General features: G+C 43.0%; 1 non-coding gene across 1 annotated transcript; it reads right to left on the reverse strand.

The window, feature by feature from the left end:
* Positions 1 to 3147: 3147 nt before the first annotated feature.
* LOC148093662 (U6 spliceosomal RNA) lies at positions 3148 to 3251 on the reverse strand. Its single transcript, XR_015714181.1, has one exon. It is a non-coding gene; the product is annotated as a U6 spliceosomal RNA (small nuclear RNA).
* Between the last annotated feature and the right edge of the window lie 2906 nt (positions 3252 to 6157).

Genomic DNA, 6157 nt, shown 5'->3' on the forward strand with positions numbered 1-6157 from the left:
CTTGGTGGGCATCTTGGACCTTTCCAAACACACCCAGCCCCAACAGAGGGAACCACAAGCTGTGAAGTACAGAAAGCTTCAAACAGGGTACTCAAGGCCAGTCACAAACAGAGTCTGACATTGGCCTGCAACAGAGACCATCCAAAAGACTAGGAGTCCTAGCAGATCTACCTAATGCATAGAAACAAATCCAAACAGAAACAAATCAAAATGGGGAGACAAAAAAAAAAAAAAAAAGCCTCAAGTGAAAGAACAAAAGAATTCCCCAGAAGAAGAGCTAAATGAAATGGAGATAAGCAACCTATCAGATATAGAGTTTCGAGTACTGATTACAAGGGTGCTCAACAGCATGAGAAAAGATATGGAAACTATGAAGGAAATTAACAATGACATAGTAGAAATAAAAAAACCAAAAACACCAGAAGGAATAAACAGCAGATTAGGGGAAGCTGAGCATTGGATCAGCGAATTAGAAGACAGGGTAGAAAAAAATCAGAGAACCAAAAGTAAAAAACAATTAAAAAACAGGAGGACAGTCTAAGGAAGCTGTGGAACAACATGAAATGCAACAATATTTGCATCATAGGACTTCCAGAAGGTATAGAAAGTAAGCAAGGGGTAGAGAATCTGTTTGAAGAAATAATGGCAGAAAACTTCCCTAACCTAGTGAAGGAAAAAGTCACACAAGTTCAGGAGACACAGAGAGTCCCTAGCAAGAAGAACCCAAAGAGGCCCATGCCCAGACACATTATAATAAAAATGCTAAAAATTCAAGACAAAGAGAGAATCTTAAAGGCAATAAGAGACAAGCAATCTGTCACCTAAAAAGGAGCTCCCATAAGGCTGTGAGTTGATTTCTCATCAGAAACTCTACAGGCCTGAAGGGAGTGGCATGAAGTATTCAAGGTAATGCAAAACAAGGATCTGAAACCAATAGTGCTCTCTCTATCCAGCAAAGCTATCATTCAAAATAGATAATGAATAAAGAGATTCCTAGACAAAAAAGGCTAAATGAGTTTATCACCAAACCAGCATTATCACCATACCAGACAAAAAATGTCAAAGGGACTATGGAAATAAGAAGTTGAAATAGAGAGAAAGAGAAACATAGGTATAAAGAACTAAAATGCCAATAGATAATTACCTATCAATAATAACCTTAAGTATAAATGGATTAAATGCTCCAGTAAAAACATAGGGTAGCTGAATGAATAAGAAAACATGACCCAAGTATTTGATGTCTACAAGAATCCCACCTCAGAACAAAAGACACAGGTTGCAAACAAAGAAACAAACTTCTGGAGGACTTTAAAGGAGAGATCAACAGCAACACACTCATAGCAGGGGGCTTTAACACCCCACTGACTTTACTGGATAGATCTTCCAGTCAAAATAAGCAACAAGGAAACAGTGACTCTAAATGACACACTAGATCAGATGGATTTAATTGACATTTACAGAACAGTTCATCCCAAAGCTGCAGAATATACAACCTCCTCAAGTGCACATGGGACATTCTCAAAGATAGGCCACATGTTAGGACACAAAACAAATCTCTATAAGTTCAAGAAGATTGAAATCATATCAAGCATCTTCTCAAATATTTACACCATGGAATACTATGCAGCTCTAAAAAAGGGATCTCTTACCCTCTAAGACAGTATGGTAGGACCTGGGGAGTATTATGCTAAGAAAAATAAACCAGGCAGAGAAAGCCAAGTGTTGCATGATCTTACTCATATGTGGAATCTAAAAACAAAATAAACGAAATAGGTTCAGAGACATAGAAGCTTGGAACAGACAGGAATCTCAGAGGGAAGGCAGAGATGGGTAGGTGGGGAGAGGTCAACATAAAAACGTATATGCATATATGCGTAACCCACGGACATAGACACAGTGTAGTGAAGGCCTGGAGAAGGAATACAGGGTGGAGGGGATCAATGGCGGGGAAAGGGGGACATTTGTAATACTTTTGACAATAAAGATTAATTTTTAAAAATAAAAAAATAAAGAAAACAGTTTGCATTAAAATAGCCAGCATCACTTCCATTTTTGAAACAATTGATTATATGTATATTGCCAAATTAGGGGTCCACAGCACATTTTCATAAGAGAAAATGTTAGTGTAGGTAGCTAGGTATTAATAAAGGAAGGAATCAAAAGGAATCAGACATTAAGCATAATAAACCAGGGAGCTGGATCAAATATTGGATGTGCTTCACTAGGAAGCTATAGTGTTCACGGTCTCATTCACACACTCATGGAGACCACCGCATCCTTGGGAATTAATCCTTGGGCAATCTTCAAGCAATCCCCTAAAGGGCACGAAGAGTCTCCCCCTCAAACTTTCTGCTGGTACTGGTACCGGATTATGGGTTTGGGGGGGATTCCTCTGCTGGGCACTTTCGCAGTAGAGGCCAAGATGGTGCAGGGGTGAGGTAAGCACATGCGCAATAGGAGCCAACATGGTGACCATATAGGCCTGTCTGTCTTGCCTGGGAAAAGGTATGGATTGGATAAGGGCCACAAGCCTGGGAATGATTGGAAAGTTGATTGGTTATTTTGAAAAAGCGCCTGGCACTTCCCAAGCCCCAGATAATACAATCCAAGTTAACAAAGTGCCCTCTCTCGCTCTCCATAGCGGCCATGCAGGCCTAGCAGCTGCCTGAGGTCTAGCAGCCACGCAGACTGTGCTTTGAAAACGACCTTTAATTGGGAAATTTAGTGATATAAGGACAAACTGGGTTTTTTGTGTTTTTTGTGTTTATTTTTGTTTGAAATATTACAGATGTCCCTTTTTCTCCCCAATGACCCACTCTACCCCTTCCCTACCCCCTCCCCAGTCCCTCTCCACACCATTGTCCGTGTCCTTGGGTTGTGCATATATATGTATGAATTCTTTGGTTACTCTCTCCTCCTTCACCCACCCGCCCTCCTCCATCCCTGACATTCGTCAGTCTCATCTATGCTTCCATTGAATCTATTCTGTTCATGAGTTTATTAAGTTCTTTAGATTCCACATATAAGCGAGATCATGTGAGGTTTGTCTTTCTCTGCCTGGCTTATTTCGCTTAGCATAGTATTCTCCATGTCCACCCATACTGTCCCAAAGGGTACAAGGTCCTTCCTCTTTACAGCTGCGCAGTAAAAAATATGGAATACTTCACGAATTTGAGTGTCATCCTTGCACAGGGGCCATGCTAATCTCTGTATCGTTCCAGTTTTAGTATATGTGCTGCCGAAGCGAGCGCAGGACAAACTGTTTAATGGCTGAAGGGTAGCAGAATATGTCACCCCAAAAATATGCCACTTAGGATTATTTTGAGCTGAAGGCAATCAAGAATCACAGATACAGGGCAAGCTGTGTGCCCTCTCCTTAAAAGCCTAAGAGCAAGAGCATACATCTTCCTTCGTGAAGGTGGAGCCCTCCCCATACCAGGAAAAGGGAGCACTCTTGGCAGCTGAGATGAAGAGTCCATGCTGAGCATTTACAGACACAGACCTTACTAAATTGCCCCCACTCTTCCATTAGTTCCCCCATGTATTTCTAATCACTTCCCCATCATTCTTCATCCCCTGAGGTCCAAACCCCCTTTTTTCTTTGTTAAAATTGTACCTAAGCCTCCAAATCTAAGTACTCTTTGAGTTTCGCTTCTTTTCTGTGAACTCCCATGCGTGTAAATATTGATAAAAATTGCATACCTCTCCTCCTGTTAATCTCCCTTTGACACTTCAGTTTGCAGGCCTCAGAACCTAAGGGGGTAGAGGAAAAGTTTTTCCTCCTTGACAGTTTTGGCAGCAAAGATGGTCTGGGATCGGAGGGGACCTGCCACTCACTCCGGAGGCTGTAGCTGGGGTCTTGGCACCCCTGAAAAAGCTGTGTAGGTAAGAGTATGAATCCAAGTCAACCTTCTGGATTTCTGCTCAGAGTCTGCTCAAGTGAGGGTGCTAAGAGCCTCTCCTGTCTTTTCCTTTCCAAATCTGGATTCAGAGAAGAACACATTGTAATAATTAGTTCTTTGAATATTACGACTCTTAGGAATTTGAGTTTGAGTGCCCTTGTTACTGAGCTTTTCCCTTCCAGGCGTAGCCATTGTTTTCCTTTGTCTCTGTCCTTGATGTCATTTGTCATAAAAAGGAGAATCAAAGAGAAGAACATAGGCATCGGTCCTATAAAGCTGTTCAAGGCAGCCTTATAGACTGATGTGTTTACAGTTCTCACAGGATCGCCATCCATTTGGATAAACTTTTCTGTGAGTCACCAATAAAAATGATGGATGAGAGTCTCCTTCCATCTTGTTTTGTGTCCTGAGAGCTTGGCTTGGGTCTCCCAAGACAAAGAGACGCCAAGGAGAATCCTAACAAACAAGCTTTGCTGAGTTTCCCTGAATTTACTATACTTACTTCCTACCCTTTGACTTTTCAGAGTCCTCCTAGAACAGCTGGTCCAACTGTTTCTTCAGATCTCCATCTCCTTATGAAGGCTTCTGTTTCACTGCCCAGTCGGGCTCCACTCTCCTTCCCAGTCCCGGACCCTGACTGTCTCCCACCCCACACACGGCGCAGGGCCCAGCTCACTTCCTGCCGTGATGTCACAGGTCCCTGGACATTCCACAGTATCCCGGAGACTAAGGCGAGGGGAGCTGAGGGGCCTTCAGGAGGAGGTCTTCCTCCTTCAGCTGGAGGGAACATGGCAGTGAACAGAGGAGTGACCTTCTTTGTCCTGCTGCTGTATTGCTGTCACAAGGCTGAGCTCAAGCCGATTAACACGACTTCAGGTACTGTCACAGTGGACGGTTGTGGCAGGTAGAAAACATGCTCTTCCCTGGGCCTGAATCAGGCGGGTGGTGGCCTTCTGCCACAGGCCCCTCTTCTTCCCCATCTCCCTGGGGGAATGGAGCAAGTTGAAGTCTTTTTTAAAAGCTGGAACTCCATGGGAGAGTAGCATATGTCATGTATTTTAACTATTTATTAACTGAAATTTTCTAACTTACCCAAAAGTAGAGGAATAGTATAAAGAACCTCCATCACCTGGTTTCAATTATATACATTTTTCCACCTTGTTTTTTCTACACACACACACACACACACACACACACACACACACACACACTTGTTGTTACTGGGAGTATTTTAGCACTGTCCAAAATGTCTTATCATTTTATGAAAACATTTTCTTGCTAAGATAAGGCCCATATATATATATATATACACACACACACACACATATATATACATATACATATACATATACATATACATATATAATGTCATTAAACACTGACAAGAGTAACAAAAATCCTGTAAACAATTGAATATGGGTTCATACCCATGGTCTCAGAATGACCTTTTGGAGGTGGTTGGTTCCATTCACACACAAGCAGCACCCATGTGCCTTTGGCCCTGGTTCTTTTGTCCTGAGCACTTACGCATTGAGAAGTGGAACAGTGGAAGGGGTCACCACCTTGCCCACCACTTTCCAGATGAGAACCCAGATCCAGGAACTCCGTGCAGGGCTCTGCAAAACCAAATCTATTTAGAGAGAACTCAGTGCAAATTCAATGAGTATTGTTCAACTATTATGGTTTTTATTATCCCATTAGGTCCAGTTACTGAAAAGTTATTCAAATCAAAAATTCAGAAGGATATGCCTGAAGTATTTGGTAAGGGGCTCCTCTTATCAGACATGTGGTCTGTATTTGGATGGGCTTGGGTGATTGTCAGTGGGTGTTTTCCAAATAACCAGATGCAAAGTGCACAAGGTGGAGGTGATTTGGTTTGAGGCTAAAATCATGTTCCCATGGCCCCGCAGCTTATAGCCTTTAGTGGCTCCAGGAGACCGCCCCCTGCTTCGTGCATGGAGCAGACTGATTCCAGGAGCACCCACTGCTTTGCTCTAGTCAGTCAAGCTCCTGTCCCCTGCCCGTCCCTACTTGCCCCCAGCCCCTGTGGGTTCTCTGTTATAGCTGAAGCACTGTGTGTGGTCACATCTGTAGAGTCTTGCCCTTCACACACAGCTGGCTTGCTCAGGACATAGACCAGGGACCAGGGCTGGGTCATCCTTGACCCTTCAGTTTGTGGTCCACAGTAGGTGCTCAATAAATGCTTGTGGTTCCCATCAATATCTATTCTTCTTCATGACCTAGAAGCTAACTAG

This window comes from Miniopterus natalensis, chromosome 2 (genome assembly GCF_054644295.1).
Source record: "Miniopterus natalensis isolate mMinNat1 chromosome 2, mMinNat1.hap1, whole genome shotgun sequence".
NCBI lineage: Eukaryota > Metazoa > Chordata > Mammalia > Chiroptera > Miniopteridae > Miniopterus > Miniopterus natalensis.